We start from the raw sequence: 27,828 nt of genomic DNA, 5'->3' as shown, positions 1-27,828 counted from the left end.
CTCTTTGGTTTGATGTAATCCCACTTATCTATTTTTGCTTTTGTTGCTTGCTATATTTTATTATGAAAGTGCTGCATTATTATAAAAGGCAAATAATTTATAAGATGAGATAAATTCGAAAGAGAAGCTTCCACTGTAGCCTGGCTGTTGCTGCCAGTTGGTGACAGCTGGTTGGAATGTGGGGGGTGAGGCCAGCTCCTCGTAAGGTAGGGGTCCCCAGGGATGATTGTCCGTAGAAAGTTGTTTTGATAAAACTCTCTTAAATTTATTTTGGAAAATATAAGGCACCAATCAGAAGTAGGAAATTGTGTTTTTATATTTAATTATATTTTTGAACAATTAATGATGTTTACAAACTCCTGTCACATTAGAAGGTATTTAGTAAAAATGTACAGTGAGGAAGGAGTGCTTCAAGAATCATTTGGGGAAACGTGAGTTTCTTCCATCTGTCCTCTGTTATTTGTGGTGAGACCTAGGAGGCGGTTCTTGTTGGCAAACACAAATGGTTCTAGTCCTTTTTCTTTCATCAAAATGTATTGAGCAGCTACTATGTGCCCGTTCTGTTGTAGGTTACTCTCAAGACCCCTTTGCTCTGGAGGCCTGGCCTCTGAGACTTAGGACCTGTCCGTGTAAAGTCAGGTATGAAGCAGAAACTTCAGCTCCAGTATGTTTTGTATTTCTATCTCTGTCTCTTTTCACTTCTACAAAATGCCATCTCATCCCTTAAATCATGGCACCGAGAATGAAATACACACTCAAAGGAGATTTGTTTCTGGCCACACAAAAAGGCTCTCTCTCCGCTCTTTTTTGTATTTAAATGATTAGGATCCTAAAGTGGAAGTTCGGATAATTAATTCAAGACTCCATGAAGTGTACGAGTGAAGATCATCTCTTTCGGGCCCTGCTGCGGACACTAGTGCAGTGAGCAGACGCCTTCTCAGTTCCGCAGCCACCCTCTGAGCTGTCTGATTCCTTCACGTGGACCTGGGTTTCCACACAAGCAACAAGGAAGGCAGAGCCACACACTGCCGATAAAAAGGTAAATTCTACAGTTTAATTTCTAATCCTTGGTCCTGTTGTTTTTTGCTTCCCGAGTGAATAACCTGGACACCCGAGGCGGGAACGTGAGCTGTGGACCCTTTTCAGGCAGTTTCTGGATGTTCGGGTATGTAACTAGAGGGCACTGCCAGCGTGAAAACTGTCAGGACGCTCAAAAGGAGAGTAATTTTCTCCAAAATATGGAGCACCTTCTTCCAGGGAGACATAGAGACCGGATGAACTGTTTTGGCAGGACCTCAGGCCGGTCAAACCACAGGTCTCCGTGGGCTGCGGGCCTTTCTGTTGGGCCGTGTGGTCTTGAATGCTCGTTTTTGCCATTGCTTCTTCGATTCTGTGACTCAGGCAGCACGGATGGCGGGGACCGATTCTGCCAGCGTGGGTGCTGTGTTGTGACGGTCAACGTATTGTCTGCTGAGCAAGAGCACAGCCACCTATGTCCTGAGGTTAGCAAAACTCACAGTCCACCTTCTGCAGGATGCTTTTCCACAGCACCCAAATCCTTAATGTATAAAGCATCGTTTTCCAGGACAACTCTTGCTTTAAACTTTTTCATAGTAACTGCTCTCCAGATGGCGTAATGCTTTCCATAAACGTCACCCGGGTGAGGGGATCTCCATTGGAATGAGCTGTGTGTGAGCAGGTTACAAATGCAGAGAATACGTGCGTCCACCTACTCTGCACGAATGCACAGCAGGAGTCATGGTGTGATTTGCAAAATCCACTGCATACTAATTAGAGATCCCCTTTGCTGATTTATTGTTATTATATTATTATTATTATTATTGACAGTCTTGTTCTGTCACCCAGGCTGGAGTGTAGTGGTACGATCTCGGCTCACTGCAACCTCTGCCTCCTGAGTTCAAGCGATTCTCCTGTCTCAGCCTCCCAAGTAGCTGGGATTACAGGCACCCTCCACCATGCCTGGCTACTTTTTATATTTTTAGTAGAGATGAGGTTTCTCCATGTTGGCCAGGCTGGTCCTGAACTCCTGACCTCAGGTGATCCGCCCCCATTGGCCTCCCAAAGTGCAGGGATTACAGGTGTAAACCACCACACCCGGCCCAATTCTATTTTTTTAAGTAATAATGACTTTGGATGGAGAATGAAAAAAGCCCATATTCTTTTATGGTAGAAAAAAGAATAAAATGTTAGTGTTGCTCTGTATACACAGGTTCCTGCAGCAAAGTGGAGCAAAGATTCAGAAACATCATATTTCTTTTCTTTATTCAAAGAACATTGAAAATTGCAAATATTATAGACACTACACACCCAGAGACTGGAAAGAGATAAAATTGACTGGCATATTGAGGCAAGCCAGGCAGGACTGGAAATTTTCTTCCTCTTTGTAGGCACAGAAGCACATATACAAGTGTGGATTTTGCCGGGGCTTCTGATTTATCCAGCAACATTCCTGATTTTTATTCCATTATTCTTAGATGTGCGCCTGGAAGATATTCGTTGTAAGACTTTCTAGACTCAGACAAACGAAAACTTTAGCTCTACCATTTGTATTCATTGAAATAAGAACACTAAGATATTTGCTAACTCAAAGCAATTGAAATATTAGCTTGTCTTTGGTTCACAGCTGTGGCCCATTTGGCTGGAGTGTGTGATTGGTTGTGAAGTTGCACCTTCCTGTGAGGTATCGCTGATGTTATTCTGGAGAGGGGGAAAGTTACCATACTACCCTGTGTCATATCACAAAGATGAGAGGGATTGGTTTGGCTTGAGCAGACAAAGATATATTTCATAGAGTGGATGTGACGTGATGAGCAAGGAGTTGATGCTTCTGGAATCTGGTAATGCCATTAGGCTGAACCTTCCCACTGAAATGAAATCACACGAGGCCTGCATCTGGGGAAAGGAAAATACCAGAAAGAATTAAAGATCTGAAACTTCAAGGTCAGTTACTGGATGGACACAGAGGGCTTGGGAATTCCAGGGCCATGGGCCGCCTCTGTCCGGAGGGAAGTATTTCCCTGGATGGACACAGAAGGGCTAGAGAATTCCAGGGCCATGGGCCGCCTCTGTCCGGAGGGAGGCATTTCCCTGGATGGACACAGAAGGGCTAGAGAATTCCAGGGCCATGGGCTGCCTCGGTCCGGAGGGAGGTATTTCCCTGGATGGATACAGAGGGCTAGAGAATTCCAGGGCCATGGGCCTCCTCTGTCCGGAGGGAGGTATTTCCCTGGATGGACACAGAGGGCTTGGGAATTCCAGGGCCGTGGGCCGCCTCTGTCCAGAGGGAGGTATTCCCTGCACACTCTTGGCTCTCAGGGTGGAGAGGCCTGGGGTGGGGACAGTGAGGTGGGGCCTGCCCAGGGTGGGAAATCAGGGGAAGACTCATCCACATCAACATGGTGCCCGTCCCTTGCCCGGCCCTGGGAACTCCCAAGAGAGAGATGCCCAACACTGGACCGACTGAAGGAGAAGGAGAAGGGCCTCTCGGCCGGAATTTGTTCTGCATGGCAGACTGTGATTTCGTGAGCTCTAGGAAGGCTGTCAGGAATAACTAACACTGATCTCACACATTTGCTTTCAGAAAACAGGAAAAGCAGCAGCACATCCCAGCTTGTTTTATGAGACCGGCACAGCCTTGATGCAAAAACCAGGTGAAAACATTGCCAGAAAGGAAAATTAACTGCCGGCTAATCTCCCTCCTGAACACAGTGCAGGAACCCTTAACAAAGTATCAACAAGTTGAGATCAGTAACAGAAGGAGGAAAAATACCTCATTACCAAAGTGGATGTATTCTCAGAATAGGTGTAGCCTTAGAAAACCAATCAATATAATTCATCACACTGACACATTAAAGGAGAAAAAGAATATGATCACCTTAGAGATTTACAACAAGCATTGGACAGAGTTCAGCATGTGTTCCTTATTTAAAAAGAAACCTCTTAGCAATCTAGAAACGGACAGGGACTTCCTCAATCTGATAAAGGATGGCTGCAAAAGGCCCACAGCAAATGTCATACTCAATAGTGAGATGTTAACAATTTGTCTTAGAGAGGAAGACGAGATAAGAGTGTCAGCTGACAACACTCCTGTCGAACTTTGCGAGAGAGGTCCCAGCCGGTGCAGCAAGTGATAAAAAGCAATAACACTTATAAAGATGATGAAGCAATAAATAAAAGTACCATTATTCACAGATTATCATGCACATAGGAAAACCAATCTGTAGATAAATTACTAGAATTAATAGTAATCGAGCTTTGCAAGGTTATTGATCATAAAGATTAAAGTTACATTTCTGTATTCAACAAAGAAATTAGAAAAAAAATTTTTAGGCCAGGTGTGACAGCTCAGGCCTGTAATCCCAGCACTTTGGGAGATTGAGGTGGGCAGATCAGGAGGTCAAGAGATTGAGACCATCCTGGCCAACATGGTGAAACCCTGTCTCTACTAAAAATACAAAAATTAACTGGGTGTGGTGGTGGGCACCTGTAATCTCAGCTACTTGGAAGGCTGAGGCAGGAGAATTGCTTGAACTAGGGAGGTGGAGGTTTCAGTGAGCCGAGATCGCGCCAGTGCACTACAGCCTGCTGACAGAGCAATACTTCATCTAAAAGAAAACAAAAATTTAGATATATAACTAAAGTAGCATCAAAAAATGTCAAATGGCTAGAAATAAATCTAACAAAAAGGCCTCTCCAGGTAAAGTTATGAAACTTCATGTGAGACATTGGAAGAGCCTACAGATACAAAGCCACAAATGTTCATGGATTAGCAGGCACCACACAGGTGCCACACAGGCCCCACGCAGGTGCCACGCAGACGCCACGCCATCATCTGGGCCCTTCCCAAGTCGACTGTGCACTTTCACGTGGCCTCAGTCACACTTCCACAGGTTTTTCGTTTGTTTGTTTAGTGACATTTTAAAGCCACCTCTAGAATGTATATGGAATTGCAAAGTGCCATGGGTAGCCAAGACATCCCTGAACACCGTAGGAAGACCGGCTGTGTTAAATATGAAGTCGTGTTGTAGAGCTGGGTAACCACAATGTGCTAATGGTAGGCGAGCCAGCCATCTGGGTAGAAGAGAAAACTCAGAAACAGAATCGTGTGTGTGTGATTTATGGCTGTGTGAGGATGCACTTCAGGTCAGGGCAGCAATGGTGGATTTTTTTCAACAGTGTTTGGAAAACTGACTAATCTAATAGTTAAAAACAAAAAGGCTGGGCATGGTGGCTCACACCTGTAATCCCAGCACTTTGGGGAGGCTGAGGCGGGTGGATCACCTGAGGTCAGGAGTTCAAGACCAGCCTGGCCAACATGGTGAAACCCCATCTCTACTAAAAATACAAAAAAATTAGCCGGGCGTGGTGGCACACGCCTATAGTCATCACTACTCAGGAGGCTGAGGCAGGAGAATCGCTTGAACTGGGAGGCGGAGGTTGCAGTGAGCAGAGATTGCACCACTGCACTCCAGCCTGGATGACAGAGCGAGACTCAATCTCAAAAAAATAAAAATAAAAATAAAGAACTCTTTTAACGATATAAACAAGAATGAATAAACAGAGTGAACACTGACATGTCGATTCCAGCATCCAGAACCACACTTGGAGCCGCACACATCTGACTTCCCTTCTCTCAGGAACGTCTGCTCTCTTGGCTCCTCATGTGCTGGGTAATTTTGGCTCCTCATGTGCTGGGTAATTTTTCATTGCATTCTGGTCATAAAAACTGAGCTGGGGAGTTCGGAATTGGTTATTTTCCTCCGTGATTATTGCTTTCTTTGCTTGGTAGGTAGTTTCTTTGGCTGGATGTGAACTGAAAACTTGTTTCTTGAGTGGCAATTTCAGTACGTTCATCTCCACTGTCCTCAGCAGGGTGACTGCGTCTGTTGTATGTGTGGTTCAGGATCAATGGGTTATGAGGAAAGGTGGAGACTGAGGACCCCTTCTCTGGCTTTTTCACTTACGGGATTTCCCTGCCTTGGCATTCATATCCTGTTCCCGGCCTTCCCCCTAGTTTCCCATCCTAACAAAGGCTGCAGGCTCTTCCCCATGGGTTCTCTACCTGCCTGTCCCTGTGCTCGCTGTGTGGACTGTGCTTGGTCTAAACTAAAAACCCAGACATGGGAACTCACTTGCGTAGCTCCTATGCAGCTCCTCCAGAGGGTGGCCTGACCAGGATCCTGTCTGCTTGATTGTGCCACATTTGCTTTGGGTGGAGGCTGCTCACCTTCTGTGGTAGATGCAGGTGTTATTATTTTCTGCAGGGGGTGAGGGGGTCACCTGGTAGAGTCGTAGTCCAGAACTAAGACCAGAGGTAGAAAACATCAAGATCTAAACATGGAAGCACAAGCTTTTGGAAGGGACTATTGGAGGATGTTGCCATGCATGGCCTTGGGGGAGGGAAAGATTTCCCCAACAAGACACAGTATGTACCAACCACACATGAAAAAAGATTGCTCAATTTAACACGCTAAAATGAAGAATCTTATCCACCAAAGCACACCATAAAAAGAATGAGAAAAGAAGTCAGACTGTTGGAAAAGACACTGGAAAAGAGTTAGTATCTAGAATACATAAAGAACATCTATAAATCACAGCAAAAGGCCAGGATGATCAATAGAACATGAGCCAAAGACTTGGATGAGCAAATCACAAAAAGGCTGATGCAAAAACGGCCAATCCACCTGTCACTGTGTTTGATCTTATCAGCAAGCAGAGTCCCAAACCACAGAAATGCTCAGCGGCGCTGCCATCTCGCCATCATTAAGTAAGGTTTACAGCTTGACACCATTACATGTTAACCAGAATGTGGAGTATCAGGGACCCTCAAATCCACTGAAGGGATTGCAAATGGGTGCCATCACTGAGGAACGGCCTCATGTTATCCAGTAAAGTTGAAGACAGTCACACCTGCTCTCCCCCTAGGAATATACCTCAGAGATCTGAGTGTGAGTCTGTGTGTGTGTCTAAAGATCTATGTACCAGCATGCTCAAAGTGTCATATTATTACTGTTAATAATAGCCCCAAATTGCAAGCCACCCAAATGCCCATCAATAATAGAATTGATAAGTCAGCTGAAGTATATTTACTCTATGGGATTCTGTTCAACAATGAAGATAAGAGAATGGCAGTTATAGATAACAGTGTGGATGAATCTTACAAATATAATAATGAGGGGGAAAAGCAGTCCCAGAAGAGTGTATAGCATGGGTGGCTGGGCACCATGGCTCCCACCTGCAATCCCAGAGCTTTGGGAAGCTGAGGCAGGAGGATCACTTGAGGCCAGGGGTTTGAGACTGGCCTGGGCAGTGTAGTGAGACCCCATCTCTACAAAAAACCTTTTAAAAAATAATACATAATGTGATTCAATTTACATAAAATTCAATAACATGCAAAACCAAACTGTATATTCTAGGGAGGTACACACATGTTGTAAAACTGTAAAGAAAAGCAAAGCAATGACTACTAAAAATGTCAGATGCCTGTTTGGGGGGTTTGTGATTGGCAAGGGATGCATGGAGACTTGCAGTGTTCTCTTTCTTGTTCTGGGTGGTGGCTACAAATTGTTAGATTTACCAACCTTGACTAAATTGCATATAAATGTCTGTACATATTTGTGAATGTCAACATTACAAATATTATGAGCGATGACTATGTTGTAGTCTTAAAAACAACAAAAGCAAACCTGCAAAGCATCTATTTTAAAGGGACGGTGCAAGAAAGGCAGCTGCAATCTCCTCTTTCTGGCTCTTCTCTTCCTTGGAGCCTGGAAAGCTAAAACTGACCATCAGACACTGCTTCAACCATCCAGGTAGGGGTGGATGTCCCTGGCCCAGGCACTTCTTTGCAAGAACAAGTCCAAGCTTCATAGGAAGATGTTTCTTTTCCCCTTTACACTTCTCCTCTTTCTGCAGCCACAAGGATGGTGCCGTGGGAAGAGAGGAGGGTCTGGTTCCCAATGGCAGGGCTGAGGTACCCTGTGGCTGCATGCCCCTACCTCAGGGCTTCCTGCTGGCTCAGAGAAATGGTGTTGTTTGATGTTGTTGAGTTTTCTGTTAGGAGAAGCTGTTACTTAGACAATGGCCTGGAATGGAGAGGACACATTCTCGTTGAAGGTCTGCAATTTAACACTGTAGATTTAATGTGAGGCAAGTCACTTAACCTTCAGAATTCTTCTGTTTCTTTTAAAAAATCAATTGATTGGTTGGTTCAGAAAATCTCTAAGGGTCCTTCCAGCATACGAGTTTCTGATTGTGTAACCATGCTCACTTTTCCACATTTCCTGGGAAGAGTGCTATGCAGTAGCTTAGGAGATTCAGTAGTAAGAAATGCAGGGACTGTGCTGTCTAAACTTCTATTATCCTGATTCCATGAACTATTTAAAAACAGAGCAACAAAAACCAACTAGGATCTGGAGGCCTATAAAACAATACTATTCAATTTTCTAAGAACGTTTATTCAAGGAGAAGAATATATTTTAATGGCTATTGAACTGGATTCTTGCAGAGCCCAACCTAATCTCCTGGTAATGTTAGGCATTTTTAGAACCTGCATTAACTCCTCTGGTCCATAATCCAGAGAAAACTGAAGTAGTGACTCAGAACTTCGACCTTTTGTTTTGAGACAGTCTCACTCTGTCTCCCAGAGAGAGTGGAATGCAGTGGTGCAATCACAACTCACTGTAACCTCTGCCTCCCAGGTGCAAGCAATCCTTCCACCTCAGCCTCCTGCAACCTCTGCCTCCTGGGTGCTATTGATCCTCCCACCTCAGCCTCCTGCAACCTCTGCCTCCTGGGTGCTATTGATCCTCCCACCTCAGCCCCCTGCAACCCCCGCCTCCTGGGTGCTATTGATCCTCCCACCTCAGCCTCCTGAGTAGTTGGGACTACAAGTGCACACTACCACACTACATTAGTCTGTTCTCACACTGCTAATAAGGAAATACATACCCAAGCCTGGGTAATTCATAAAGAAAAATAAGTTTAATGGATTCACAGTTCCACATGGTTGGGGAGGCCTCACAATCATGGTGGAAACTGTAGGAGGAGCAAAGGCAGGTCTTACATGGTGGCAGGTGCAGAGTGTGTGCAGGGGAACTGCCCTTTATAAATCCATCAGATCTTGTGAGACTTTCTCACTTTCATGAGAACAACATGGGAAAAACCCACCCCCATGATTCAATTACCTGCCACCAGGTCCCTCCCGTGGGGATTATGGGAGCTGCAATTTAAGATGAGATTTGGGTGGGGACACAGCCAAACCATATCACACCCCCAGCTAATTTTCATATGTTTTTTTGTAGAGATGGGGTCTCACTATATTGCCTAAGCTGGTCTCAAACTCCTGGATTCAGGTGATCCTCCTGCCTCAACCTCCCCAAGTGCTAGGTTACAGGTGTGAGCCACTGTGCCTGGCCTATATTTTTTTCCAAAAAACTTTAAAAATGTCAAAAATATGAAAAGGCAGTAGGAACCCAAATTACAGTACAGAAGTCTATAGAGAATTTTCAAGCGTGTGTGTATACTAAATGTATGAAAGGGTCTGTGACCATCGAACCAGGCTTATGCCCTGAGGGTGCCTGCTGGGCCCACGCTAGGTCTTCATTCCTCAGCCACTCGGGACAAGAGGAGGAGAAATCAGTTCCAGTACAAACAGTCATAAAGAAGAGCCTCCTGCAAGGCTGGGACCCCAAAGGGAATCACACGCACAGCAGAGGTGAGCCGTATCTAAACCTATGCTCCACACACCCACAGGGGATTTTAAAGAAAGCTGCTTTGGAAATGAATCTACAGGAAAGAAAACGGGGAAAAAATTCCCAGAGAGTTTCTCTGGGGCCACAGACCAGCTCCTGCATAGACTCGCACTGGGTACATGTGATCTATGACTGGGAGATCTATGACTGGGAGGCCAAGGAAAATCAGGCCGTGGAGTTGACTTGAGATGGTTGAGACTGTTGGTGCCCCCAACATTCCTAGAAGGAAACAGGAAAGCTTGTAAAGGAGAGTGTACACATTCGGGACCTCGGGTAACCAACAGCAGTAACTTCCAAGGTCCGTGGCCAGCAGGTAGCCATTTAATAACATCTATTGGACGCTATAACCAATTGCAGAAAACACATATTTTCTAGTAGGGATTACAAGATACCCAAAGTAATGGCTGTGGGGTGGTGGCGAGAAAACATGAACGAGAATCAGGAGAAACAGAAATAACGGAAGCAGAACTGGACAGATTTTAAAGAGTGAAATGATCAGATATGCATTTTGAAACAACTAAACATAGCATTTTTAAAGAAATGAAATAAAAATTTGAAATTCATGCAGAGAAAGTTGAAACTATAGAAAATAATATGGTCCACTTAAGAACAGAACTTCTAGGCTGGGTGTGGTTGCTCATACCTGTAATCCCAGCATTTTGGGAGGCTCAGGTAGGAGGATCGCTTGAGGCCAGGAGGTCAAGAGCAGCCTAGGCAATAGAGTGAGACCCTATCTCTACAAAACAAATTTTAAAACTTAGCCAGGTATGGTGACACATGCCTGTGGTCCCAGGTACTCAGAAGGCTGAAGCTGGAGGACTGCTTGAGCCCAGGAGGTCAAAGCTACAGGGAGCCATGATCGCACCACTGTGCTTCAGGCTGAGCAGTAGCAGACAGAGAACAGAACTTCTAAAAATAAATATAATAATCAAAATTTAAAGCTCAGTGGATACACTCTAAGACAAGAAAAAAAATCTTAAGATCAGCCGATGAAAATAGATCATGTAGAAATGATTGGCAATTATGCACAACTTTTGTTCTTGCAAAAGATATTTTGGGGTAAACAGATTAATGTCATGCAAAATAGGCTGCAAGGCAGAAAGCGTTGGGTGGGATAAGGACGCTTCACGATAATGAAAATTTCAATTAGGAAGACATAATTATCTAAATGTGGCTGTACCTCATAAAAATAACACCAAAATATATAATGCAAAAACTTGATAGCCCCATGAGGAGAAATAGACAAATTCACAATTATAGAGGTAAATTGTGGTACACTCCTCTCAGTGATTGATGGAAGTTATCAGATAAGATATAAAAGGATGAATAATATAAGTAACAAACTAGATTTAATAGCATCTATTGGACACCATAACCAATTGCAGAAAACACATATTTCCTAGTATACACAGAGCATTTGCAAACATGACTATAAAGCAAGATTTAAAACATTTCAAATGATTTACATAATATCCAAATATTCTTTGATCATAATGTAATTAAGGGAGAACTCAACAAAAACATAAATGGAAACATATCTTTGGAAATTAGAAACATAATAAATAAATCATGCTATATAATTAATTACAATGAAAACTGAATTTTGAATTGAATAATGAAAATGCAACATATTAAAACTGTGACTGAAGCCAAAGCTTAAACTAGAAGAAAAAGCTTCATATTCATATATTAGAAAAGAAGAAATGCTGAAAAGAAGTTTAATATCCATCAAAGAAGTTTAAAAAAGCAAATGCAAAATTATCCAAAAAAGGAAAAAAATTAATAATAAAGATAGGATCAGTAATCAAAGGAAACAAAAACAAATATACAACAGGAAGGATTGAGATATATAAAAGTTTATTCTTCAATAACATGAATAAAATGGACAAAACCTTGTGATATTTACCAAAAATAAAGAGAAGGTACAAATACCAATACTGGAATAAAACAGGGACTATCACTATAGCTGCCACACACAAATGTAATAGAAATAAGGCATTACTAACAACTTTAGGCCAATGAATTTGAAAAAATAGATGAAATGGGGAAATGTTTAGGGAAGCATACCAAGACTGACTTAAGAGGAAATGTTTTTTTGTCCTTGCGATAGTTTGCTGAGAATGATAGTTTCCAGCTTCATCCATGTCCCTACAAAGGACACGAACTCATCGCTAAATGACGAGTTAATGGGTGCAGCACACCAACATGGCACATGTATACATATGTAACAAACCTGCAAGTTGTGCACATGTACCCCAAAACTTAAAGTATAATAATAATTTAAAAAAAACAGGGAAATGGAAGACTACAATAGACCAAAACCTTCAAATACTTACATCAGTAGTACATTTCTTTCCTTAAAACTCCAGGCCCTGCTGCCTCACAAGGTAGTTATTCCAAACACTCAAGGAAAAGACAACTCCATTCTTACACAAACTCTTCCAGACAACAGACAAAGAAGGAACATTTTGCAACTTATTTTAAGATATAACAAACCTTGATACCAAGGACAAATAAATAAGGAATATTTCAGGCCAATTTCACTTATGAACATGAATGTAAAAACTTTTAAATATAGTAATATAGTAAGCCCCAGAATAATATCATGAAATCAAAATAAAAATCAATTGAATAAAATACATGTCCCATTATGCTGAAGTTCATGAATAGTCAAGTCAAACTGGCACGCTCACTCATTGCAGTTTTAGAGTAAGAGCTGCAGAATTCCAACTATGCCCCGGTTCCTGTTGTTGTTTTATATATGTGGATTTTTCCTTCTTTTCTTTTCTTTTTCTCTCTTCATTCCTTTCTAATTTTTTGGTCAATTTTTGGCTTAAGTATCAGTGGGGAAAATTCTTGTTCTTGCGGCTGACTTGGCTTTCAAAGACGCTGGCATAGATTTCAGAAATCTGATTATTTGGAGTTCATTTATCAGCCTGACTCTGGCTTTTAGGTTGGGAGAATATTGGGATGCAGAGACCTATCCTTTACTTCATCACCTCTCAAGATATCCTTGACTAGTGTTGTGGTTTGAGTGTGTCCCCCAAGGTTCATGTGTTAGAAACTTAACCCCCCATGCAACAGTGTGGGGAGGTGATGGGGTTATGAGGGCTCTGCCCTCGTGAATGGATAAATGCCATTATTGTAGGAGTGGGTTAGTTATAAAAGCCAGTTCAGCCTTCTCTTGCTCTCTTGCATTCTCTGCCCTGAGATGACACAGTACAAAGGCCCTCACCAGACACCAACACCTTGATGTAGGAATTCCCAGCCTCCAGAACTGTGAGCCAAGTAAATTTCTGTTCATTATAAATGATCCAGTCTATGGTATTCTATTCTAGAAACACAAAACAGACTAAGACAGAAAACTGGTAGTGAGAAATCAGATCGTTGCTATAACAAATACCTGAAAATGTGGAAGTGGCTTTGGACTGGGAAATGGGTAGAGGCTGGAAGGATTTGGAGGTATGTGCTAGAAAAAGCCAGATTGCTATGAAAGGGGCATGAAGGGCAATTCTGGTGAGGGCTCAGAAGAAAAGGAGTGGGGAAAGCCTGAACCTTCCCGGAGATTCCTTAAGTAGTTGTGACTAGAATGTTGGTGGAGATATGGACAGGACATTCTGATTAGGTGTCAGGCAGAAATGAGAAACAAGGTTTGGAAACTAGAAGAAAGGCCATCCTTGTTATAAAGATTCAAAGAACTTATCTGAATTATATCCATGCCTCAGGCTTTACGGGAAGTGGACTATAAGAGTAGTGAACTAGGATATTTGGCAGAAGAAATGTCTATGCAAAATAATGAAGAAGTTGTGTGGCTACTTTAAATCACATACAGTCAGATATGAGATAAATGACTTAAAGATGGAATTCATAAATAAAAGAGAAGCAAAATGGAAGGATTTTGAAATTTTTCAGCCTGACCGTGTAAAGAATAAAAAGGGGACTTTGGGAGAGCAAACCAAGGGTGTGGCCAAGTGACTGTTCACTGAGGAGATGACTGGGGAGAGAAGGAATCATCAGGACAGGGAGAATGACCCTGAAGGCACCTCCGACGTCTTCAAGGCTGCCCCCATCACCGACTGGGAGCTCCAGGGAACCCACATCTGGTGCAGTGCTCAGTCACCGCAGCTGTGGCTGGAGCCATGGCTCTGGAAAGTACAAGCTATAAACCTTGGTGGCATCCATGTGGTGCTGATTTTTAGGCAAGAAGAATGCTAGAGCTATGGGACAGCCTCCATCTGGATTTCAAAAGATGCTGTGACAGCCCGGGGCCCCAGGCAGGGACTTGTCACAGGAGCAGAGACACTGCAGAGAGCCTGTCCTGGGGCAATGGCAAGCAGAAATTCAGGGGTGAACTGCTGCAGAGAGGCCTCACCTGGGCAATGTTGAGGAAAGGGAAAAACTAAGCCACCACTTTTTGTAGATAAAACAATTTTATCTGTAGTAAATTAAAAAATATTTTACAGATAAACTATTGGAATTAGTAAGAACGTTTATGGGGGGTTACCAAAAATAATATCAGTATAAAAATTCAATTGTATTCTATATAAAAGCAACAAATAGAAAATGTAATTAAAAATATACCTTTTAAAAATAGCATCACCAATAGCAATGATAATAGATAGAAAAGTGTAAAAAACTTTTATGAGAAAAATTATAAAACTTTACTGAAAGACTGAAAGACATTGCTGAAAACCTAAACAAATGCAGAGATGTGCCCTGTTGTGGAGAATCAAAATGCAGAGAGGTGGTTAATCTGTCAGTTGATTTCTAGATTCAGTTCAATCCCACTCAGAATCCCAGGAGGTATTTGGGGTGAGGTAGGGACACATGACAAGGTAATTCAAAATATGCAAAAATTCCAGGCACAGGAAGAGCCAAGGCATTGAAGAAGGAGAAGAAGGGAGGCGGAGAAGGAAGGCACAAGAGATCTTCTGCTGTCAGATATGTAGATGTTATTGGCTGCATTAATACCATGTAGTATTGGTTCAGGAACGAACAGATAGATAAGTGGAACAGAATAGAGAGCTCATAAATGCTTGGCAACCTCTGGCATAGAAAGCAATTCAGAGTTCTGGGGGAAAAGTGCATTTATGTTCACCAGCATATCATATATATGATAGTATGTAACCATATATATTATACTACTTATGAACTTGTAGTGTATTTGTCCTATAATAGCCAAATCTGGAAACAGCCCAAATGTCCATCAACAGTAGAATGATAGAATGGATCAATACACTCTAATATATTCATTCAAAAAATATTTAGTTAGAGGAAAAAAATGTAGGCTACGTGAAACAGCATGGATGAATCTACCAACCTAAAGGAGAGTGGAAAAAAATACATCAACATTATACAAAGTTCAAAAGTAAGCAAAATTAAACCATATTTTACAGGGATGCATGCAATGGTGGTAAAGAAAAGTATCATGGTGCAAGTCAGGAGAAAGGCCTGTCTTGGCAGGAATGAGGGAATTGCGGTCAGGAGGTAATGCATGAAGGACTTCTAGGATGAAAATCATGTTCAGTGTCTTGACTTGGCTCATGGTTAGTTGGATTTTCAATCATTGAAGTGCTACCTGTAACATTTATTCACACTTCTATATATTTTGCAAAAGAAATGAAAATAAATTTTATAATCTGGTTGAGAATTAGTTGGCTTTCTACTTATTTGTTAAATATCAAAGTATTTATGCACATCTCTGTATATGTTATTTTTCCCAATAAAAAATGTATACTTGCATAATTAGACTTCCAGTGAAGCAATTTCCAGACTGATTCCATTTCTTACAGGCAAGTACACTGTGCTTTTCTGATGTTTCCTTTGGTGTTCACTTCACATTTCTTTTTTCTTTTTTTTTGAGACGGAGTCTCACTCTGTCGCCCAGGCTGGAGTGCAGTGGCGCCATCTCTGCTCACTGCAAGCTCCACCTCCCAGGTTCACACCATTCTCCTGCCTCAGCCCCCCGAGTAGCTGGAACTACAGGCACCCACCACCATGCCCAGCTAGTTTTTTGTATTTTTAGTAGAGGCGGGGTTTCACCATGTTAGCCAGGATGGTCTTGATCTCCTGACCTTGTGATCCGCCTGCCTGGGCCTCCCAAAGTGCTGGGATTACAGGCGTGAGCCACCGCGCCTGGCTTCACTTCATATTTCTAAATAGTAAGCTCATAGTACTGGGTCTTTATTTTTTAATTTTAGATACTGCTTATTGACAGTTTACATCCCCCGGATGAGGACTTGGCTGTCTTTTTTTTTTTTTTGAAATGGGGTCTCACTATGTTGCCCAGGCTGATATTGAACTGAGCTCAAATGATCCATCCACCTGAGCCTTCCAAAGTGCTGGGATTACAGGTATGAGCCACCTCGCCTGGCCCAGTCGGACTTGGCTTTCTAATTTTCCTCTTGCTCTCTATGCTCACACACAAACATTTCCTATCCTGTTCCTCCCTAAATATTTTGGTTTTCGTTTATGTCAATTCTCAGAATTTACATTATTATGACTATGTAAATATCATTTATCCCCAAAATAATTCAACCTTCATCTCCTCTCAGTATGCCAATTCTGTCAGTTTCATTATTTTTGTTGGAGACATCCCTCCAGAAATCCTTATCGTTTTCCTCCAGTCTGGACTGGTGTTTTCATTATATGCACATGAAAATATTTTTCACAGACTTCTACTGCCAGCCATGACACAGACTTGTCCACTGGAAACAACTACAGCATGGGCAGCACAGGAGACGAGGCATTTTAGGCTTTGAAAAGTGTGTGTTGGGAGTGTCATCTGGGTGGGCATCTCGACCATGAGCTCGCTCACTTTATTTTTTTTTTAAAAAGACAAGACTGGATGCAGTGGCTCACGCCTGTAATCCCAGAACTTTGAGAGGCTGAGTTGGGTGGATCACAAGCTCAGGAGTTTGAGACCAGCCTGACCAACATGGTGAAACTCTGTCTCTACTAAAAATATAAAAACTAGCCTAGCATGGTGGCACATGCCTGTAATCTCAGCTACCCAGGAGGCTGAGGCAGGAGAATCGCTTGAACCTGGGAGGTGGAGGTTGCAGTGAGCCAAGATTGCACCACTGCACTCCAGCCTGGGGGACAGAACAAGACTCCATCTCAAATAAAACCAACCAACCAACCAAACAAACAACAATAACAACAAAAAAACCCAAGAAAAATGGGCATCACAGGGGAAGAGAAACTTATGAGGTGAGCCCGTGTTGCCCACCACTGCTCTGGCTTTCCACCTGGGTGCTCTCCTGCTGCAGGGGAGGGAGATAGAGCCAAGCAGGATGGTGATCTCCTGGAGCTGAGGAGGAAGAGACTGAAGTTCAAGTTTTTGAAGTGGTTGGATTTGTTTGGTGGAGTTTCTGAGACGGGGAAACACACAGATAGGAGCCCCCAGAAACATGCGTGGGGCTTCAGCATGGTCCCTCAGCTCGAGTCTGGGCTGACAGGTGAAGGGCAGGACTCTGGGGCTTAGTAGGTATTGCCTACTGCAGGCCATGAGCTAGTGGTGACAAAGGAAGCAGGCAGTTTTGGGAGACACTGGAGTACCAGCTTCAGCAGTGGAAAAACCTCACTGAGATCTTTGGAATGGAGTTGAGTTCCCAGAAAGGCCAAACTTTAAGTGTAAGTCCCACACTCTAGATTAAGGATCGCATCATAAAAATACTTTCTAAACCAAAACAGATCCACTCTAGCAAAGAATAGACCTAAGGCTGAGAAGACCAAAAGTAAGTACCACTAATTCCACTGTCTGCCAGAACAAATGCAACAAACACCCTGTAAAGAAAGAAGACACGATCTTCTCTGTCTACAACATATTGTACACAATGTGCAGCATACAAGAAAAAATTACTAGATATGGATAACAGTATGGAGGTTCCTCAGAAAACTAAAAATACAACTATCGTATGATCCAGCAATCCCACTGCTAGATATATACCCCAAAGAGAGGAAATCAGTACATAGAAGAGATATCTGCACTCCCACTTTATAGCTGCACTATTCAAAATAGCTAAGACTTGGAAGTATCCTAAGTGTCCATCAACAGATGAATGGATAAGGAGAATGTGGTATGCGTATACAATGAGTACTATCCATCCATAAAAAGAATGAGATCCTATCATTTGCAACAACATGGAAGGAACTGGAGGATATCATGCTAAATGAAATAAGCCAGGCACAGAAAGACAGACTTTGCATGTTCTTACTCATTTATGGGAGCTAAAAATTAATCAAACTCATGAAGATGGAGAGTAGAATAGTGGTTATCAGAGGCTGAGAAGTATAGTGGGGAGTGCAGGAGAAAGTGGGGATGGTTAATGGGTACAAAATACAGTACGAATGAATAAAATATAGTAATAGATAGCAGACTGACTGCAGTCAACAATAATTTAGCACATTTAAAATAACTTAGAAACGGGTATGGTGGCTCACGCCTGTAATCCTAGCACTTTGGGAAGCTGAGGCAGGTGGATCTCCTGAGGTCAGAAGTTCAAGACCAGCCTGGCCAACATGGTGAAACCCCATCTCTACTAAAAATACAAAAATTAGCCTGGGCGTGATGGTGGGCACCTGTAATCCCAGCTACTCAGAGGCTGAGACAGGAGGATCGCTTGAACCCGGGAGGTGGAGGTTGCAGTAAGCCAAGACCTCACCATAGCACTCCAGCCTGAGTGACAAGAGCAAAACTCCATCTCAAAAAACAAAAAAACAAACTTAAAAAGTATAGTTGGAATGTTCATAACACAAAGAAATAAAAAATGTTTTAGGCAATGGATACCCCATTTACCTCAATGTGATTATTTCACATTGCATGCCTGTATCAAAATATTTCATGTACCCCATAGATGTATACACATACTATGTACCCATAAATGTATACACATACTATGTACCCATAAATGTATACACATACTATGTACCCATAAATGTATATACATACTATGTACCCATAAAAATAAAGAATTAAAAAATTTGAAAAATTACTAGATGTGCAAATAAATGAGAAAATATAAGCCATCGTCAAGAGAATATGCAGTTGAAGGAAACTGGTCCCTAGATAACCTAGATGTTGGAATTAGCAAGCAGCCCTCTCCAGAAACTATGACAACTTCACATCTTTGTCACAGCTACTGGAGTGAGTGAGCAAATGGGGAATCTCAGCAGAGAATTCTAAACTACAAAAAAAGGTGAAATTAGAAAACTGAAAAGCATAATATATAAAATAAAAAATTAACAAGACAAGTTTAACAGGGGGTTGCAAATGTTAGAAGAAAGGGTCAATGAACTATTTAATCTGCAGAACAGAAAAATTATTAAAATAGAACATGAACAGAGACTCATAATCTTTAGGACAATATCTATCTCTCCAACACAAGTGTGAGAGAAGTTTGGAAGGAAAAGAAAAAAAGAAAGGAGTAGAGAAAATATGTTGGAAGAAGAGCTGAGAATTATGCGAAGCTTTGAAAGACAAGAACCCACAGATCACAGAAGCCCAGCAAACCCTACGCAGGATAAATATGAAGAAAACAGCACCCAGGCACATGAGGGTGAAACTGTTGAAACCAAAGGGAAAGAGAAGGTCTTGAAAGCAGCCAGAGAAAGATGACAGTTCTATCCAAGTGGATGATAACACGAATTAGGGTTGATTTTTTCAAAAACAATGGAGGCCAGAATACAATGGGATAAGATTTTAAAGAGCAGAAAGAAGCAGCCGTCAACCCAGAATTCTAAATCCTGTGAAAATATCATTTAAAATGGAAGATTCAGTAAAGATATTTCACTCCAAGCATAATTGTATTACAAGCATTCTAAAGGAAGTTCTTCATGACCCTAGATAGAAATTCAGATCTATAGGAATGGATGAACGGCCTCTAAAATGGTAAATAGAAAAGACTTCATACTTTACATTTTTTCTTCTAATTTTTCGAAAGTCATATTACTGGTAACCCAAATAGTATCTCACTGCTTTGTGAGGTTTATAATGTACGTATATATAATATATATGACAACAATACAGAAAGCAGTGCAAAGACATGTAAGAAAAAGGGAGTTAAAATGAGATACTAAAAAATTTTGACTAGTCCAAAAGAAGTCAGGAAAGGAAGAACAGAAAAACAAAATACCAAAAACAAATAGCAAAATGCTATCCCCAAGTCAAACCACGTCATCACATTACAAGCAAGGGTTATCCAGAGCTTAGCATGTGCTATCACCATGGATCCTTTCTTTTTGTTTTTCCTAAAGTTAATTGCCTTATTTGTCCTATTAGATTAGTTTCTGTGTGGCCATTTGTAATTTTCCCCATTCCTTAAAAAAGGCTCTCACACAATTTTCAGCCAGGCTAATCACATCCGTTAATATGTCAATTCCAGTTTTTAATTATTTTACTTTTGCAGGGAAGACATCTTCCCATGCGTCATATTTTCTTCCGTGTGGAGGGAGCTCTGTTCATTCCTAGCCTTTCTGTACATACACACACAGGTGCACGCTTATGTGTGCACACACACCACGCACAGGTGCACGCCGATGCATTCACACGCGCCACACACAGTGCACACGCATGCATGCACACACACCACACACTGCACACGCATGCATGCACACACACCACACACAGTGCACACGCATGCATGCACACACACCACACACAGGTGCACACTCATGCATGCACACACACCACACACAGTGCACGCTCATGCACATACACCACACACAGTGCACACACATGCATGCACACACAGCACACACAGGTGCACACATGCATGCACACACACCACACACTGCACGCTCATGCACATACACCACACACAGTGCACACACATGCATGCACACACAGCACACACAGGTGCACACTCATGCATGCACACACACCACACACAGTGCACGCTCATGCACATACACCACACATAGTGCACACACATGCATGCACACACAGTGCACACAGGTGCACGCTCATACACACACTGCCCAGGAGAGTGGATTGACCCGACTGGTGAGAGTGAAGAAGAAATGGGTGTGCACGGCCCAGAGGTGGCTCCTTTTCTTCCTTGAAGGGGTGACTATGTGTGCAGGACACTCCCCCGTCTGTTCGCCAGGACAGTCTCTGCTTGACAGAGGAGCCAGCCCCAGTGCAGAGGGGCTTCCTGTTACTGCAGCTCATTTTTATGGGCCAGTACTAGGAAGTGCGCTTCTCTGAAGAGCTAAGACGCATTCACTAGTAGAGGTTTTATGATAATAAAAGGGAATATTTTGGTCTCAGAAAATTATAACCAGAGGCACTGTCTGTCGGAGTAGCCATCCATTTACTAAGGTGACCTGAAATGTGTGATGTCAAATGAAACTGTCTGGCAGCCCATCAGTTAATCAGCAGATGAGATGAGCATGATCTGTTTCTCACGTTCTAGAAATAAAACCTGTCTCTTTTGTAATCGCCTGTTCATTGCCTTTTAGTTTCTTTGTTATTCAAAAATTGTAGAAGTTGTATACCATATGTTACTAATAATTTATTCCACTGTGCTCCACGGCTTCGGTTCATTTGTTTGCCGGGTGAGAGTTAACCCTCTGTAGTTTCTGATGCTCAGGATGCAAAGTCTCTGCCTAAATTTGTTTTCCCCCATATTAACATCTGTTATGGGGTGAACTGTGTCTCCCAAAAGAAGATAGATGGAAGTCCTAATCCTTAGCACCTCAGAGTGTAGCTATTTTGGAAATAGGGTGTTTGCAGATTTAGCCATGTCAAGATCAGGTTGTTACCGTGGGTCCTAATCCAATATGACTGATGTCCTCATAAAAAAGGGACATTTGGAGCTGGCACAGTTGAGGGAAGACGGAAGTGCAGTCATGGAGTCAGAGGCTGGAGGGATGCGGTGATGAACTGCCAAATGCCAAGCGCTGCAGAGCTCCCAGGAGCTGGAAGGGTGGGAAGGATCTGCCCCTCCAGGGGTCAGGGAGAGCAGGGCCTTGCTGACAGCTGGATCTCAGACGTCCAGCCCCAGGACTGAGACAAGACCTTTCTGGGGTTTTGTTTTTCCTTTTATTGATTAATTGACTGACAGGGTCTCCTTCTGTCACCAAAACTGGAGCACAGTGGCACAATCATAGATTACTGCAGTCTCAAACTCCGGGGCCGAGGTGGTCCTCAGCCTCCCGAGTAGCTGGGACCACAGGTGTGCCACCACGCCTGGCTAATTATTTTTATTTTAATCTTTTGTAGAGATGATATCTTTCTATGTTGCCTAGGCTGGTCTTGAACTCCTGGGCTCAAGGGATCCGCCCTCCTTGGCCTCCCAAAGCGCTGGGATTACAGGCATGAGCCAGCGTGCCTGGCTGATATCTGTTGCTTAAAGTCACCCAGTTTGTGGCACTTAGTTACGGCCACCCCAGGAATCTGATACAATGTCTAATTTCCAATTTTTAGTATATATGCTGCCAAAGCGAGCACAATATCTAACTTCCACAGCAACGTTTAAAAACAGCATTTTGGGCTGGGCACCTTGGCTCAAGCCCGTAATCCCAGCACTTTGGGAGGCCAAGGCGGGCACATCACTTGAGGTCAGGAGTTTGAGACCAGCCTGGCCAAACTGGTGAAACCCCGTCTCTACTAAAAAATACAAAAATTAGCCGGGTGTGGTGGCACATGCCTGTAGTCCCAGCTACTTAGGAGGCTGAGGCAAAAGAATCGCTTGAACCTAGGAGGCGAAGGTTGCAGTGAGCCGAGATCGTGCTATTGCACTCCAGCCTGGGCAACAGAGTGGGACACTGTCTCAAAAACAAAACAACAAAAAAACCTACAGCATTTTGCATCTCTATTGTTTAAAAAAAAATCCGATTTATCATATCTGAAAAATCATGAGTTCAACTCTATTTCTGTCTGCATTTGTCTTTTGCTTCATCCATCTCTTCCCTGTTTCTAACACAGATCTTTCTCCGTGAGAGCACACCCTCTGTGTTCCTATCCCTTCTCTGTCCTTCCCTCCATTCCTGACCTCTTTCTTTCCACCCTCGAATCTTTTTCTTTCTCTCTTTCCTGTGCTTCAGAGTATTTTCATCTAATGTTCTGCGGAGGCCCATGGTTGGAGGGAGTGACAGCCGCGCCTCCCCGTGAAGGGAATGGAGTAGGTGCCACACAATGGGCGTGCCCACCGGAGACCTGAGCAGGAGTGAATGATTTTCAAATTAACCTCCTCATTCTTCACCTTCCTCAGGAACACGCTACTCATGGCACTTGCTAAATTCTGCTTTGCTCTCCTGTGAGTTTTTTGCACAACTACTTCTTCCTGGGGTCTAAACTCCTTGAGAAACCATGCGCAGCCCTTGGTGAGGCTGGAAGGGAGGATGCTACGGGGGCTGCAGGAAGGGGTGCGTGCATCTGAGCCTGAGGGGCTGGGGCAAGCTGCTATGGGGGCTGCAGGAAGGGGTGCGTGCGTCTGAGACTGCGGGGCTGGGGCAAGCTGCTATGGGGGCTGCAGGAAGGGGTGCGTGCGTCTGAGCCTGCGGAGCTGGGGCAAGCTGCTTTGGGACAGGCGGTCTCCTCAGTGCCCTGCCCCGTAGCTGTGGGGCGTCGGGGGGTGTCTGGTGCAAGTGCTTTGGCCAAGACTCTGTGACCATCTGCCTGGCCACGCTTTCCCATCTGGGGTCAGATTCCTGAGGAGCCTGTGTGTGGGGAAACCTTGGCTTTGGTGTCGTGTGAAGGCCCCGTGGGGAGCTGAGCATCCAGGGAGTCATGCCAGGAATGGGGGATCCGGGACCCCGTGTGCCCGCTTCTCTCTGAGCCGGGGCAGGGTGAGGAGCGGGGAAGGAAACCAGAGCCTGGCCAGGCTCACGGGAGCCGCGTGCAGAGCGTGACAACCTGCCAAGATCCCCCATGCCCACACCGGAGGTCTGACCGCCAGAGGGAAACCACCAGCCGGGCAGCACCTGGGGTGGGGAGATGAGCAGCTGGTCCAGGAGAGGCCCTGGCCACGCACTTCGAGGGCTGAGTGACACAAGGTCCCTATGGGCAGGGGAAGGGTTTCGAATCAGATCTTTTGGACAATCCGTGGTTCCTTAGAAACTAACCCCTCCCGGCTAAAAAGGCCTGACTTTCCAGGGGTGTCCACCAGCTTCTGTTTCCTTTTGTGTCTGTCGCTGGGACTACAGGCCCTACACGTGTGTAAGCTCCTGAGCCACGTCCTAGGACTGTAGGCCCTACCTGAGTGTAAGCTCCTGAGCCAGGTCCTAGGACTATAGGCCCTGCATGCTTGTAAGCTCCTGAGCCAGGTCCTAGGACTACAGGCCCTGCATGCTTGTAAGCTCCTGAGCCAGGTCCTAGGACTACAGGCCCTGCATGCATCTGAGCTCCTGAGCCATGTCCTAGGACTACAGGCCCTGCATGCATGTGAGCTCCTGAGCCACATCCTATATGGCATCCAGCACATGGCTTGGCACCAGGACACTGTTTAAAATTCTTCATGAGTCCACACAAAGCAAATGGAGTCATAAAAATAAAACACAAAAAAGAATAACATAGAAAATAAACCAAAAACACTGAATCACGTACGTCTGATGTTCTCCCCAAAGATCACACAGGACCCTCACCCTCTGAGATGCCGTCTGCCCGGACACACTGCTTGCTGGATATGAGGAGCTGCGGGTCCCCAGAGATGACACAGGATCCTCACCCTCTGAGATACCATCTGCCCGGACACAATGCTCGCTGGATATGAGGAACTCTGGGTCCCCAGAGATCACACAGGATCCTCACCTCTGCGTCCCCAGAGATCATGGGGGATCCTCATCCTCTGAGACACCATCTTCCCGGACATGCTGCTCGGTGGATGTGAGCCTGCGGGTTCCTGGTTTCTGCCCAGCTGACATGTGATGGTTCTCAGCGAGCCTGCTCGGGCACTGTAGACTGGGTGCCTCATCCTCCAGCGGCTGTTATGTGGCCATGGGTGGGTCACAACCACGCATGTTCCCGGTGTGATGAGCCCATGGGTGGGCTGCTCCCTGCCCACACCCGGCTGGCCCAGGCCGTCGTCTTGCCCTGAGGACTGGCCCTGTGGTGTCCTGAGTGGCAGGGCTAAGGGCTCTGCTTCTTCCTATGCTGAGGTGGCCACCCCGTGACGGGTTCTGTCTGCAGCGCACACCCTCCACGAGGCACCTGCCCCCCAGCCCCTGCCTCAGGCCCTGCTTCCCAGAGCCCAGCCTAAGATATTGGTGGCCAGGACAGCAAGGACCTGAGACACAGTGCCAGCCACAGCAGCACTCCTGCCTGACTGGGGTCTGGATGTTCTGGGAGGCCCCTTGTCTCAGGCTCCCCCAGACCTTTCTCAACAAATGAAGCTTCAACCTCTGGTGTGCAAGGTGATGGTTAGGCAGCCTGGTCTCACAGCTGCTGGACTCCCTGGATCACTGTGGCCTCAGTGTGGACAGTGGAGCCTCACGACCCTCTCTGTTTTTCTTTGCTTTTGTCGGGTGTGGGTGTGAGATGGCCCAGACTTGGGCCACAGCCACAAGCTTCTGCGACTCACACAACTCAAGAGCACTGCAGCGGGGTCTCACCACAGAAGCCGTCTGGGAATGCGCTTGACTTGGGGTGTGTGCGTGTTTTTCCATTTTGAAGAATAAGGTCGATTTTAAAATTTTCTGACACTTTCTCACTTTGCCGATTTTTGATGGCAAAATTTTAGTCTCCAGCCTCTCCCTTCCACTTCAGAAGCTTGTGTGTCGCTTGTCTCAGCTGTTAGTGGATATGGGTTCTGAGAATGGTAATTAATTTTAACAATAGCTTAAGTAAGCCAGACATTAATCATAATTGGCAAAGGAAATATGCTATAAAGTATTATATAATCTAAGATCAAACAGGAGCAATTTTTGCATAATTTGTTATTTTGTACTGCCCGTGTTATCATTAGCACAGTGATTAAGAATTAACTGAAATTATTCAAATTACCAGAAATAATTCAATTATCGATAATTGTATATCAATGTATAATAACATATACAACCAAACACTTAGGTGATTTGCTCAGGATAAGTTTCACAACTTTTTTTCCAGCAAAATGTCTTTGACTCACAGTTGAATTCTCAGTACTTCCATCAATTAAATGGAAAAGTAAATTAATTGTAGTGTGGGAATCTCTGGGAGTATTTCTTGCTTTTTCTCTTTTACTAGTGTACTTGTTCTTCAGTAAATAGATTGGATAGTTTGTTACTCCCAGAGAAAGACACTAACCACCAATAGACAGGAAAATGTACCTCTGGTTTACCAAACTTAGTCACTGTCACATTACAGAGTTAATTCTATAATGTTGTGAAAAACACCTGTGTCATGAAAATGTTAATGATCTCTTGACTGCATAGATGAGTTGCGTTCCGGAGTCTTAAGTTGCTTTCTAAATACTAATTAATTAAACCCAAGCTTTCTGTGTCAGGGGATTACTCACTTTTGTCCTTTCTTTACTCTACCCAAGCTGAATTTCTGATAATATGGTAAGACAAGAATGAGACATAACCCAAAACATAAGCTGCCAGCCACAGCTCTATGTGGAAATTGCAGCTTAGGAAGATTTTGCCACAATGAGATGGTAACCCCTGCTTCCCCCGGCCATACAGAGGATTGAAGATGTAAGTACCTGGGGGACGCCAGCCGCAGTGTTTTACAACCTACTATTCCAGTAGCTTTGGAAAAGGAAAAAAAAAAAGTCACAGAATTGGGGCACACAGGGGAGAGTGCAGCATGAACAATTTTCCATTAATCTGATAAAGAGGGAGGTAGTCCAGGTGCGGCTCTGAGATGCATTTCTGCAGGGGAACCATTCCCTGAGAGCTTTGTGTTTCCTTCCTGTTAGTGATCTCATGAATAAATAAACTCTCTGCCTGGCACTGATACCTCCAGCCTGCTCTGATTCAACACATTCCTTTGCTACTCTTTCCCACTCCAATCAGATTTCCTGAAATCTTGAGCCCATTACACCTAAGTAATTAATTTTTCACTCATTAGAATTGGCTTGGAATTCAGTGAAGCAGAAAAAAATAGGCGAGGTCCTGGAAGTTAGGGTAAATAATGGTGAGGAATTACCCATCAGCAGACAGTAAAGCAAGACATAGAAACAGGTCCTCAAATACTAGCTGGCATGGTAATTAATTAATTGTTTAATTAGATACATGTAGCTGTCCCTCTGTGGAGCTCACAACACTGTTTTTGAGACTTGTCTAGGCAAAACTGTGGAGTAGCTCAAAAACGTGACTTTAATCCATGATGGAAATTTCAGGGGTTTGGCAGAGCTTTTGAAGCCAACAGCCCTGGGAGTCTATTTGATTCATTCTAATAAACATGTACTGGGCACCTTCATTCCTGCCTGGGTACACATTTGAACCAAGTTTTTACACTTAGGAACACGTAAGATGGTAAGGCGTTCACCAACCACCCGTTTCGAAAGGCTGCTCACGGATGGAGCAGAATGAGACCGAGGAAGAGGCTGCTCCTCCCCGCTCCTGTGCTAGTCTGCACTTCCAGACAGAGGCACTATGTTGTTTGTGGTGTCAGTCAACACAATGGGAAAATTATAGATAAGCCAGCCACCAGATAAAACACACACATAAATGACCAATCCCAGGGAGAGCAGGTGGATAAAGAGGTGTGTAATTCCACAGGTGGGAGAGAATCTTTCTAACCAGGAGATTCGGGAAGGCTGCACGGAAGAAGCGGCGTTTGAACTTGGACTGGACTGGGTGAAATTCCGTGTGTGGCTATGACTCAGGTTGCGGGGAAGGGGAGACGACAGGAAGGAGCACGTCAGAAAAACAGACACCACAGGTGGGGACTCTCCACGGACAGCTGGCAATTCTGCAGCTGAACCTCGGAGCTTGAAAGAGATGGGAGGAACACAAAGCAGGGGAAATGTTTAGTGCAGGGCTCGTGAGACCATTGATGTCAATTAAGGATTTCTTCAGTTTGCAGGCATAGAATCGTGGGTTGTACAGCAAGGGGCCTGTGGTCTGTGCTAAGAGGGACTTTTTAGGAAGAGTGATCTGGCAGCCGTGGTGGGAAGACTGGAAG

At 44.0% G+C, this 27,828-nt stretch overlaps 1 long non-coding RNA gene across 1 annotated transcript; it reads left to right on the top strand.

Moving 5' to 3' along the window:
* Positions 1-499: 499 nt before the first annotated feature.
* On the top strand, positions 500-26,655 carry LOC134740133 (uncharacterized). The gene is made up of 3 exons (XR_010127366.1): positions 500-639; positions 826-1,039; positions 24,345-26,655. It is a non-coding gene; the product is annotated as an uncharacterized LOC134740133 (long non-coding RNA).
* Positions 26,656-27,828: the final 1,173 nt, after the last annotated feature.

The sequence above is a fragment of the Pongo pygmaeus genome, chromosome 8, assembly GCF_028885625.2.
Source record: "Pongo pygmaeus isolate AG05252 chromosome 8, NHGRI_mPonPyg2-v2.0_pri, whole genome shotgun sequence".
NCBI classification, from domain to species: Eukaryota; Metazoa; Chordata; class Mammalia; order Primates; family Hominidae; genus Pongo; species Pongo pygmaeus.
Note: the sequence above shows the minus strand (reverse complement) of the source record. Positions and strands in the feature narration are given on the sequence as shown.